The sequence below is a fragment of the Protopterus annectens genome, chromosome 2.part1 (genome assembly GCF_019279795.1).
Source record: "Protopterus annectens isolate FY-2018-M chromosome 2.part1, PAN1.0, whole genome shotgun sequence".
NCBI lineage: Eukaryota > Metazoa > Chordata > Ceratodontiformes > Protopteridae > Protopterus > Protopterus annectens.
In genome coordinates, this window is record NC_056729.1 from 1,557,906,467 (window position 1) to 1,557,919,647 (window position 13,181).

The window sequence follows — 13,181 nt, forward strand, 5'->3', positions numbered from 1 at the left end:
CCTCTCTAATACATTTCTTCCACCCCTCTAACTACCTCGAATTGCAGCCAAATACACTGCTTGTAAACCTATATCTCAGCTGTAATCTTAGCCACTGTTATTCAAGGGTAATAGCTGCTAGTTCAGCTACTAAAATACTTGCTAGTCTTTATGGCACTAATGATATAAGTGTTGTACCATTTAACTAAATAATTTCATTTTGAACTATAACCATTTACTACTATTGTTAAACAAAACCTACCTATACTTCTTGTAACTTGTAATTAATTGTTGTTTCTATTGTGGAGCTTTTCTCCCCGGGCCTCCTCTGAAAAAGTATATGTGTCCAGTCAGATTTTCCCGGTCAACAAATGTAAATAAATAAATAAATAATATATGCTGCAGTAGCCAAGAAATTTACCACCACACAGAGTCACATATACTATCAACTGCAATCATAACACTTTAAGCAACCACTACAGATAGCACTGTTAAAAACCTGTAAAGAAGCAGTTATAACTAGTCTCACTCTTTCATGCTCAAAGGAACAACCATATTACTGCTCATCCTTTTTCCCTTCCCCTTGGTCTCCCAACATTCTAACCTTCTTCAGTCGATAACCCCCTAAGTCCTCTTTTCTCTGTACTCCTAGGTAATTAAATTCTAATCTCACAATGGAAACTATAAAGCATAAATCTCAATTACATACAGGAATAGGCATGTGAAATGTGGCTTTCCAAGAAGAAGTAGCTGAGAAAGACTGAAATTTTGTTGTGTGAGTTAAACTGGTAGAACTATAATGCATATAACCCACATTATATCATTAATGTTTAAAAGGACATTGAATGGACTAGAGAAGTAAATGTAAGCAAAACAGTTTTGTTATTAATATTTGCATTAAAATAAATTTCATGATGGAAAATGTATGTTTTATTATGAAAGCAGTTTTGTACAGTGTGCAGTCAAGGATATTTTAAATGTGAAATGTGGGAGTCTGATCAGTGACCTCTATATACTAAGGATATTAAAGTAAGGAAGAAAGTAATTTTTCTTAGATGTACAGTATCCTGGATTTACACTGTAGCAAGGTAAGAAAGGCTGGACAGAAGCAAGTTGTAGTTGAAATAATGTTGTGATCTTGAGTTGCTGGGGTTGGGGATATGAAACTGTAATGATCACATTATATGTAGAATTAAGACAACAAGTTCTCTTGTTTTTACAGAAGTGAATATTTAGACTACATTAATGTTCTTTGTTTAAGCTACAAAAAATGTTGTTAAGCAAGCAGGATTGAACAATATGATAAAACAATGAAAAACATGAAAATGGTAGTTCTTGTATTTGCACAGTTACTAGTTATTTTTTCCATTAGCAAAGCCTTTCTGTAGGCGACAAGAAGGCTACAGGTGCAAACAATTAATCATGAGGGGTCTGAACAGTGTGTTCTGAGTGAAATTTATGAATACAGGTTCACAGGTATTTGCGGCCACGGTGGTGCAGCAGTTAGCATTGTCACCTCACAGCAAAAGGTTTTCCAGTTCGATCCTCAGCTGGGGTACCTTCTGTGCGGAGTCTGCATGTCCTCTCTGTGGTCATGTGGGTCTCCTCCGGGTGCTCCAGTTTCCTCCCACATCCCAAAGATGCTGCAGGTGGATTGGACACTCTAAATTGGCCCTAGGCATGAATGTGTGCCTTCTGTGGAAGGTTGGGCACCGGGGCTGGCAACTCAACACTGTAAAACTCTACTACCAATCATGAGCGGACAGGTGATCCGCTGTGGTGACCTCTGACTGGGAAAAGCTGAAAGAAGAAGAAGAAGAGGTTCACAGGTATTTACTAGGCTACCAATCTCAAGAGCCTTTTTAAGCCCAGCCATGCATCCCAAATCTCTGACAAGTTCTGGTACTCTTGGTAAGTGTATGCAGGAGCTTGGGAGGTGTAACATTTACAAGTAGGGGCCTGGGAGATGAACCACTTACAGGCTATGTCCATTAGAGACATAGGTGGCAAACCAGGGATGAATTTCCTACTCCCCATCTAAATGTCCAAGTAACAATTAAATTGGGTTAGGGAGGAACTCTGCCCCACAATGATTGGATGCCTGTTTCAGAAAAAGGGTAGTCTATGGGATACATACCTGTCTCTCCAGCAAATCCTATGTACTTCACAGGCAAGGTTTAAGTCTTTAGAACAGGTAATTCTGGTGCTATTTGTTTTGTGGATAAGCATGAGGTCCATCAGAGTAGGGTCTGACAATACCTTGTATGCCAGGCATACAACACCTTGTAGGAAACAGAATGCAGGGATGGGGTTTTGAGGTGGTCTGCATATTACATATTACTTACGCCCTGTATTATTTTATTGAGGAACCTCTGTGAATGTCCCAGTTGGTGGATATGCCTGGTTAGGTATGTAAGGTATGTGATGATACCAGGTACTGCCAGCAATGCCAGAAGTAGAGCAGTGGATGTATGACTTGTGCCAACACAGCTAGCTGGAAATTTGTAAATAATTGCATGTCATTTGTATAGCAAACTGATTTGTACAGCTGCTTGTGCTGAAAATGTATTTGTGAGGTTTGCTTGTGTTAAAATGCATCAGCAATGCACTCTGCTGAAATGAAAATAAATGTACATGTATTATTGTTACTGAACTAAATGTAGATGTTTTAAAAGCATATGACACCCGCACACTAGCCCAGTAATCAAGGAGCCTCAATCCTCACCACTAACACCAGTGGGGGGCATCCATATTGGGAAGGATAATAAATACACACACAGTAAAGTACAATTTCCCTTAAGAGCACACAGAGATCACAGCCAGTCTGGGACTGGTTTCTCCCTTTCTCCCCAGATCCCCAATAAGACACCCCAGTGGCACAGCTATAGGGTCCAGATCTCAGCCTAGTGGTCAAGCTAAAACCTTCACCACCCTCTCTGTCCAACCAGTGCTTTGTGTCCCTGCCCAAGTAGATGGCATGCACGCGTGCACGCACACACACACACACACACACACACACACACACACACACACACACACACACACACACACACACACACACACACTTTAAGATTTGATTTAGATAAAAACACCCAGACACTTTTGGGGAAGGCTGGCTCAGGTTCTCCAGCTGTGCCCCCGTTCTGCCAAGCTATAAGGTAGTAATCACTGCCACCAATCACTAATATCAGCTACTATAAGACCCTTCCCAAAGCGTGACCAATCTCGCTGTGTAATATTACTGTTACCCAAACAGTAAGTGTGACCCAGGGCTAAAGCTATTGGAGTGGCTTGGACAGTATCACCATATACATGCAATGTACTCTAGAGCTTACAAAAATAGGCGAATAACTCCACCCTGGACCACACAACTCTTGTATCAGGATGAGCTGTGACACAGGCCAAAAACCAAGTGAAATCCAATTGCTGGATAAAAAATAATAATCACACCGTCCTTCACCAACTCTATAGTTTATTAAGCACTTTCATCTTGGAAAATTCCAAGACTTCATCAGAATAAAATACCAACACAAAGTCACTAAATATATAGTGTGCTTAATTACTTAAACATGCATTCATTTCACTTCTTAAAAAGACAGGGAGACATTAAATTAGAAAGGTGTGTTGCACATAAAATTATCTAGTCAAACTTTACATTTTAAGACAGGTGCTATAGATCGGGTTTCATTTAAATCAGGTTCAAAAATGGTATTAGTGGAGAACGTGGATTATAGTGCTAAAATGTTGGACACATTTTATGACCCAGATAAATATAGTGAAGTATCATACAATGAAGTTATGATTGCTCATAAGAAGGTACTTTTTTGGAGGATTCTCTTTTCCAAGGAATAATTTCTGAAAATTTATACAACTTTCTTAGAAGGGAACATCCTACCATCCGTCAAGCCTCTGGTATACTAAAAGTGCATAAGGGCATTCTTAACCTTTACCATAACAGCACAAGGTAGTACCACATATCGACTAGGAGTATTTATTGACAGATTTTTTTAAATCAATAGTCCTTTCAGTAGATTATATTTTAAGGGATTCCTGGGACTTTTTGCCCAGATTTAAACATGAACTATTTACCACTGACTGTGTTTTTTTTACAATGGATGTAATAGATTTATATACATCCATTCCACACAAGGAAGGTCTTGATTTTTTTTTTGAGGCAATCCTGGAATTAACTCAATTAAGCAGTACCATGATTAGTTTTACAGTAAGTGTTATGTAAATGAATTTGGACAATAATTATTTTATGTTCAAGGGTAGTTACTTTAAGCGGATTACAGGCATAGCTATGGGGGCCAGTTGTGCCCCCATCTACGTTAATCTGGTAATGTATGCCCAGGAGCAGAAATTTGTTTTCTCAACTGGGTATAAGGAAAAATGGGCACTATACCTTCGGTACCTGGAAGACATTTTCATTTTGTGGAAAGATTCCACTTCGTCTGAAGTTGAATTTTTTCAATATTTAAACAATATTCCATCCTTTTTGAAATTTACTAGCAAAAGTTCTAAAATCAATATAGACTTCTTAGATGTTAGGATTGGTAAGGATGTGGATAATAAAACATTTTGTTCAACTATTTTAAGAAAATTCACGTTCTCAAATAGTTATTTGGACAGCCAGCATCCCTATTCCCCTAAGAAAAATATTCTGAAAGGACAATTAGTGAGAATGATGAGAATGTATTCGGACTGGGAACTTTTCAAAAGGGAAATGCTATTCATTATAAATTTATTTTTGGAAAGGGGTTACCCTAGAGACCTCACTTACAATGTTAGCTAAGAGGTAGCCCATGCTTGGGGCTCTAAGTTTAAACCACTTATAGGGAGGGATAGGCAAAGCAAATTTTGTTTTCAAAATCCCTTCCCTTTTACAAAAATGTAATGGAAGTATGGTCATCCAATATGGTGATGGGTCAAGAGAAGTAAAGGATATAATGAGAAAGTACTGGGTGCTTTTTAAGACAAATACTGAACTCATACAGATTTGGGGGGAAAACTGAGATCTGTCTATAAGAGGGGTAAAAACTTGAAATTCTTGTTTGAACATAACAGATTGGTTATTAGGCCATGTGGGTGTTGTTCCCAATGCAAATATATTTTGGATGAAAAATATATATTTTTACCAAATATGGTCAAACCAGTATTCTATAAACAAGGAAATTGTGCAATGAAAGGACTTGTGTATTTAGCTATTTGTGATTTTTGCAAATATTTCTATGTGGGTAAAACCAAAAACAGTTGAGAAAATGCATTTATGAACATGTGTATGCTATTTCTCAACAGAATGAAAATAATGCCTTGTATAGGCATTCAATGAGATGCGATGGTATTTAATAAATTCAGATTTGTTATACTTGAAGTGGTACAGAAATATTCAAGAGGGGGGTGGTGGGAGCTTAACGTTGAAATATGCGAGTTAAAGTAGCAATTTTTAATAAATTCTATTTTTGTACCTGGTTTAAATGAAACCTTATCTATAGCACCTGTCTTAAAATTTAAAGCTTTGACTAGATAATTTTATGTTTAACACACCTTTTTAATTTAATGTGTCCCTGTCTTTTTAAGAAGTGAAATGAATGTATGTTTAATTTAATAATTAAGCACACTATACATTTAGTGACTTAACGTTGGTAGTTTATTCTAATGAAGTCTTGGAATTATCCAAAATGAAAGGGCTTAATAAACTATAGATTTGGTGAAGGACAGTGTGATTATTATTTTTTACCCAGCAATTGGATTTCATTTGGTTTTTGACCTGTGTCACAGCTCATCCTGATACTCTAGAGCTTAAATTATCTCTACACAAAACAGTCACAGTTGAAAGGTTTAAAAATATTTAATAATAAATAACAAAAACACAAGACAATACTTCTTATTACACAGTACTAGTCAAGAGTTCAGACATAACAGGAAATGCTTAAAATAATACTATAGAATAGTTCTGACAAATACAGAAAACAGCTAGACTAAACTTACTATTTTTTATCTTTTCCTAAGAGCAATCACAGTTCTAAATAAACTTGCATATAGAGCAAAAGCAGAGCACTGGTGAGTTGTTGTCAGCTTTAGACAAAATCCAAAAATGCTCTCTCTCTCTCTCTGAGACAGTCTTTTAAATTGATAATACAGTACTGCTTCACATTACATCATTCTTGATACTTCTCTGGTTTCCCACGCTAAAAGAAACTCAGAGTTTAACATAGCTTTGCTCTTGTACCTGGTCAGGAAACCACAGCAATTAAAGACATTATATATGTAAAATCTAGCAGTTAGCTCTGGTCTCAAAACAATAGAAATAATCTGCTGGTCCAGACATCATGGCTCCGAGTTTGAGATCAAACAGTCATACAAGGCTTGACTTATCAGCTTTCCTCTAGCAGAGTGCACTGTTGTTACATTTTTGACGTTCAACATTTAACATAATTTTCTTCCATATAAGAGAACAAGCCTGTGGCTTATATTAATATTTACAAATGACAGAATTATCTACAAAATTATATCTGGCTGGGCTGGCAGTCTTCACAAGCAGACATTGGGACAGCAAAGTTTAGCCAGCTAGCTTACTTTAAGACAAATAAGGGAAATGTAAATGAGCTGTTAAACCATTAAAATTGTACCCACAGTGTTGAATAGCACTAGAGACAATGGATCTGGAAGACACCTTTGTTCATTACCTCAGTAAAATGAGGGAAAGCCCTAGGCACTGCCACAAACATTTAGATGTGTATTGTAGGGATATATGCTAAATTCCTGTCTCAGCTTCAAAGGGGAATAGTGTGAGAACCTACAATCAGGTGACCAGATAAGGTCATTCTGCAAGCCACCTTGAATATTATATTTTAGAGGGAGTAATTTCTGAGAGGTTAGTGTTATGTTTTGTGAAACCTGACTAGAAAGACTGCTCACGTATTTTAAGGTGCCTTGCTCTATCACGTAAGTTATTAGGAAATAGTAATTCTCCTAGATGCAGTCAGGAATACAGTGAAACTTAGTTTAGAGACTTGTTTTCCTTATTTGTATGAGTCTGTTCATCAGTGTTGTGTTGTTTTTAATATTTCCTGTGATTTGGACACTGTGGTTTACTGTAAATATATAATTAGTGTTTTCATGGTCTCTTATTATTTATTATTAAATACATTTAACATTTTTATTGTGGCTGATCCCTTTTAAAAAGTATTTAACCTTTGAGAGTGCTTATATTTGGTGTCACTATGTGGGCCCACTCCAGAAGGCCTAGCTGTTTTGGTAAACTACTACCATTTGTATTAGTATTAATGTTACACAGTAAAACTGGACACCCTTTGTTAAGGGCCTTTGAGTAGCTGACTGTGGAGTGTCTGGTGGCAGTGATAACTACCTTATACTCTGGGCAGAAGGGGACACAGCAGGTAAAAATGTGCCAGCCTTTCCCAGGTGTGTGTGTGTGTGTGTGTGTGTGTGTGTGTGTGTGTGTGTGTGTGAAGAATCAAATCTCACAGTGAGTGTGTCAGCTACTTGGAGCAGGAACACAAAGCACTGTGTTCACAGAGAGAGTGCTGGAGATCTTGGCTTGGACACTCAGCTGAGAACCTAACCCTACAGCTGTACCAGTGGGTAGTCTTATTGCAGACCTGGAGGGAGTCAGAGAGATTCAGATCTTGAACAGTGTGTGTCCCCATGTTCTGTTAAGGGAAATTGTGCTCGATGCAGACAAGTCTGCATCTGGAAATAATGAGTATATCCATTTGTATTCCCAATGCATGTCCCTCTCCAGTGCCAGTGGTGAGGATTCAGGCTCCTTGATTACTGGCCCAGTGTAGGGACATCACAAGGTACATATCAAAGGGGGAATTGTACTTAATGACAGGTCTGAAAAATGCCTATTACAGTGGAACAATGACTTCCATGGACCTGGATGCTATACTTTGGTTTATATGTTGTGCGACATAGAATGATTTCCTCACTATTACAGACATGGGACGGTCAAAGCCTAGATTACTATGTGTGTCCACAAGTCCCTGACTACTAGGTCAACGTTTAGGTGTGTGCTGTCAATATAGTTACTAGGGGGTGGATGACTTCCTGAAAAATATGTTATGCATTTTTTGGCATTTAGTTTTAGACCATGGCTATGACACCAGAGGTTTGTCTGTGTCAGTCTTTTTGGGAGAACATTTGTATTAGTGGGGGATTGAATGACAGCTCCTAATTTGCAATCATCTGCAAATTTAGTCATCCAGAGGCCACTGACATTGGCCCTGACTTCAGAGATGTAAATGCCAAAAAGGAGTGGTCCCAGGACCAATCTCTGAGGGACCCCACTTGTGACTAGCCTCTTTGTAGAGGTGGACCCAGCAATTCTAACTTCCTGCATTCTGTTATCAAACTGGCTATCCACCGGGTAACATAAGGGCCTGTACATAACCTCTTAAGTCTGTCAACAATGTCCAAGCGGAGGATTATGTCAAATGCCTTGGCCAGGTCAAGGTAGGCAGTGCAAACCATTATGCTCTCAAATATTTAATAATAAATAATAAAAACACAAGACAATACTTCTTACTACACAGTGCTAGTCAAGACTTCAGACATCACAATAAAATGCTTAAAATAATACTATAAAATAGTTCTGACATAAATACAGAAAACAGCTACACTAAACTTACTATTTTCTATATTTTCCTAAGAGCAATCACAGTTCTAAATAAACTTACATATAGAGCAAAAGCAGAGTACTGGTGAGTTGTTGTCAGCTTTAGACAAAATTCAAAAATGCTCTCGCTCTCTCTCTCTGAGACAGTCTTTTAAATTGATAACACAGTACTGTTTCACATTACATCATTCTTGACACTTCTCTGGTTTCCCAGGCTAACAGAAACTCAAAGTTTAACATAGCTTTGATCTTGTACCTGGTCAGGAAACCACAGCAATTAAAGACATTATATATGTAAAATCTAGCAATTAACTCTGGTCTCAAAACAATAGAAAGAATCTGCTGGTCCAGACATCACGGCTCCGAGTTTGAGATCAAACAGTTATACAAGGCTTGACTTATCAGCTTTCTTCTAGCAGAGTGCACTGCTGTTACATTTTTCACATTCAGCATTTAACATAATTTTTTTCCATGTAAGAGAACAAGCCTGTGGCTTATATTAATATTTACAAATGACAGAATTATCTACAAAATTCTATCTAGCTAGGCTGGCAACCTTCACATATTTTCATAAGCAGACACTGGGACAGCAAAGTTTAGCAGCTAGCTCACTTTAAGAAAAATAACGGAAATATAAATGAGCTGTTAAACCATTAAAATGGCACCACACAGTGCTGAATAGGACTAGAGACAATGGATCTGGAAGAAGCCTTTGTTCTTTAGCTCAGTAAAATGAGGGGAAGCCCTAGGCACTGGCACAAACATTTAGATGTGTATTGTAGCCGTCTATACTAAATTCCTGTCTCAGCTTCAGATGGGAATAGTGTGAGAACCTACAATCAGGTGACCAGATAACAGTCATTCTGCATGCCATCTTGAATATTATATTTTACAGGGAGTAATCTCTGAGAGGGGAGTGTTATGTTTCATGGGGTGATGATAATACCCCCCATTATGTGTCACTCTGACATGGACTTTCATGGGGTGACCTTCTCAAAGAAGTCCACCAGGTTGAGTATGCATGACCTGCCATTGATGAAACCAGACTGGGTTGGGTACAGTGTCTGGAGGTTTTCTATTTTATTATTGATCATTTCTATAATTCTTTCCAAGGCTTTGAAAATGAGACAAGTGACACTTAAGGGTCTGGAGTTTCCAGGGTCTGTAGATGGCCCACTTTTGTGCAGAGGAATGAGTGTTGCTTCTCTTCATTCATGAGGCACGCAGCTTGTTTGGAGGCTACAGCTGAACAGCAATTCCATTGGGCCTGATAGACCATGTTTCATGCTATTTAGAAGGCATCCTGGGCTAGTGCCTAGATGCATCTGCAAAGTCACTAGCTTTTTTTTTCCCATTACCAACATATTTTACTTGACACAAGCAGTCTGCAGGTGCAAACAATAATTCATGAGACGTCTGAGTGAAATACACATGGTACTGTGTAATTAATATTTAAAAGTACACTGGCAAGCAGTTTAATGAAAAATAAATGAAATTTGAAACTATGGGAAACGAAAACATTACACAGATAGTTGCCTCACTAGCCTCATTATTAATTTAATGCATTTAATATAACAATACACAACTTTGATTATATATTTAAAGGCAGCCAATGTACTTTTTCTTAGGGCTAAAACGTAAGAAAGCATGTAAGCTGTTTTTCACATCTGGGTGGGTAACATAGCTAAGAAAAAAACAAGACATCAATTAGTGTAAGTGGGAATCCAAAGTGTTAACATTCGCTTTAGTACAGGTAGCCTTAATTTTGGAATAGGTGATACTTCTGGGTACAGCCACTGATTTGGGGCAACTGCTACTATGTGGAGGAGTAAAGTATGTTTTATGAAAATGTGCATGGTTTTGCGTGTTTGTTGTAACTAAAAGGAGGATGGGAGTTCTGAAAATCAATTTGATTTTTGATTGTGAGTCATGAAAAATGTGATACACATTCAAATGGAGATGAGAAAAAGCAACTGCATAAGATATCACCCTGCCAATCACAGTGTGTGCATGTATGCTAAAAACTGGTAATATACAATTAAAAGAACAATCATGTATAACAAGTGTGACTAAGATATATCTATCTTAATGGCCACTCTGGTCATTTTATCATGGAATATTGATGGCATTACAGTTGTACTTAAAAAGCAGAGAGCACTGAATTATATTAATAAATGTAGAGTACAAACGGCAATGTTGCAGGCGACATTTAGATAGAAATGAGCATGTGAATTTGAAAAAAATATTCTGAGACAGACATTCAGCATATGAGGAATAATGGAAAAGAGGAGATTGCTAGAGGGGCTCCAATAATGATGGAAGAGTAAAAAATGTCAGCAGTGGCAGATTTGTTATAGTAAGGGATTAATGGCAGCAGAGGAAGATTATGTTAGCTTATATTTATATTCTGCTTAAAACTGCTATTGTGGAGCTTAAAAGAATCATGGAATAAATAATAAGCTTTCAGCAGAGAATATTACTTACATGTAGGAACTGGAACCAAGTTTGCAATAGTGATGATGTATCTGGGGAACCTAGAAAGGAAAATATTGCAAAGAAGGCTAGTTTTCAGAACAAAATGTGAATATTTAGTATGGAAGATGTGATTTCAGTATTAGAATTTACATCTTATTCCCCCATGGTGCAATAACTGGGCTAGTCTGGATATGAATCACACTTCATATGAGCATGTGCATTTAAACTGTCATCTTTGACAGACATGCAATAACTATTTCAGGTTATTGGCAACCACACAAAGCGTACCTATATCTCAGGAAGAAATAAAAAATAGAATCCACTAATGCTGTTAAAGCAGAGTATGTGAAGAGAAGATAAAATACATTTCCTCAAAACTGCTGACAGGTACTATTACTGATATTAAATACACTAAAACTGCTTCTACACACAACTATAACTCTAACATTACTAAGCCAGCTCCATGGTGTAAAGAGATAAATCCTTGATCATGATGCAGCTGACCCCAGTTTAATTAGTGGCTCAGGTGAGTGCAGGGGTTCACCAGAGAGGATTGGAGGGAGCGTGTGCTGTTGGCTCACCCATTTCGAGGTGTGGAAAGCACTTCCAACATGTCACAAGGGTGAAAACTAGCTGGATCACTAGGTGTTACACCCACTGGGTCCAAGACTACTTAGCTAGCACTAAGTGCATCTGCACTCATAATCTAGGGGAACTCAGACATTGGTAGAATTGCTGGGGGAGGGGCTGCTCCTGGGGAGATAGTAGGTCACACTAAAGGACCAGTAAGCTGTCCCAATCCTTACCAGCCAACTCTCATTAAGGAATGGAAGGTTGATTCGGATACCCTGGCAGGAATGAATGGGGACAAAGAGCTCTTGCCTAGCCTGGGAATACCCAAACCTTGTCCTCTTGGAATGAATGGGCAGAGTGGCTGCACATAGAGGAGCCATTGGGAAAGGTTGTGCTACAAGCTTTACAAAAATCTCCAAGCTTTGAGAAATTCAAACAATTTCTACTTATTGCTTCCATTCTATCAGTAATAAATGAGACACATTCTTCTCAGCTTTACCCTCTTGCAGTAAATTGCCCATATCTCTTACTTTAACAAATAACAGCTAAAGAAACAAAAAAAGTTGAATGGTACAAGGGGTGCCAAGTTTAACACACTTCCCCTAACATTCCTCAAGGTGGCACCTAAAATTGCCAAACCAATCATGTTCAACTTATCATCTTTTGAATTTGTGGTACTTTTCCGTTAATGGGGCAGCAGGTAAAATGTGTGGTTGATAATTCATTGCTGCTTATTCTTTTCTGAAGAAACAGAACTGGAGCTTTTTTTAACTTTTCCAAATATTCCCAATTAAATTTGAGGAAAAGAGTTGCATGTACAAGTAAAGAAAATGAGGATGTGCACGTATTTGTATGTGTACATATTTTTTTCTACTTCAGGTTCATGTTAATAGGTAACAGACCTGAGAAGGATGCTCGTAAAGAAAATCGGTGCCCCCTTTGGGAACAAGATACCTGTAAATGTATTAAATGCCTTTACTAGGGTGTAGTCTATAGTAGATATGCGCGCCTTTTTATCACTTTGTTTGGCAAACATTGTGGTGCATGAAGTCTGCCCTGGACCTATAGGTGGTAACTGTAATGCGGAATCTGTCATCTTGTCATTTCCTACAATTTCAGGAGAACCCAGAATGTGGCCAGTGTCTGGCACTTTTTTTCTTACTTTTCAAAATCTTCCCAATTAAATTTGAGTGGAACAATTGGATCTAAAAGGAAAGAAAACGAGGACGTGTGCGTATTTGTGTGTGTACATATTTTTTGTATTTCAGGTTCATGTTAATAGGTGACAGAATTCAGTAGGATGCTCGTAAAGAAAATCGGTGCCCCTTTGGGAGCAAGATATCTGTACATGTATTGCAAAAACAGGGACATGTTGACAATGTCAGCATGCAATTACAATAATATTTCCCTTACTTTTACATCTACATTTCGCTGCACGACTGTTGCTCCATTAATGCAAAAGTAGCGAATTTGTTTTCTCTACATGTATTGTACAATTCAGTGGTTTTAT

The 13,181-nt window shown here is 37.9% G+C and overlaps 1 protein-coding gene across 2 annotated transcripts in view; it reads right to left on the bottom strand.

Annotated features, from left to right (window-relative positions):
- Positions 1–13,181, bottom strand: part of PRKCZ (protein kinase C zeta) — a 4,411,399-nt gene that overhangs the window by 801,193 nt on the left and 3,597,025 nt on the right. The window lies entirely within an intron of this gene.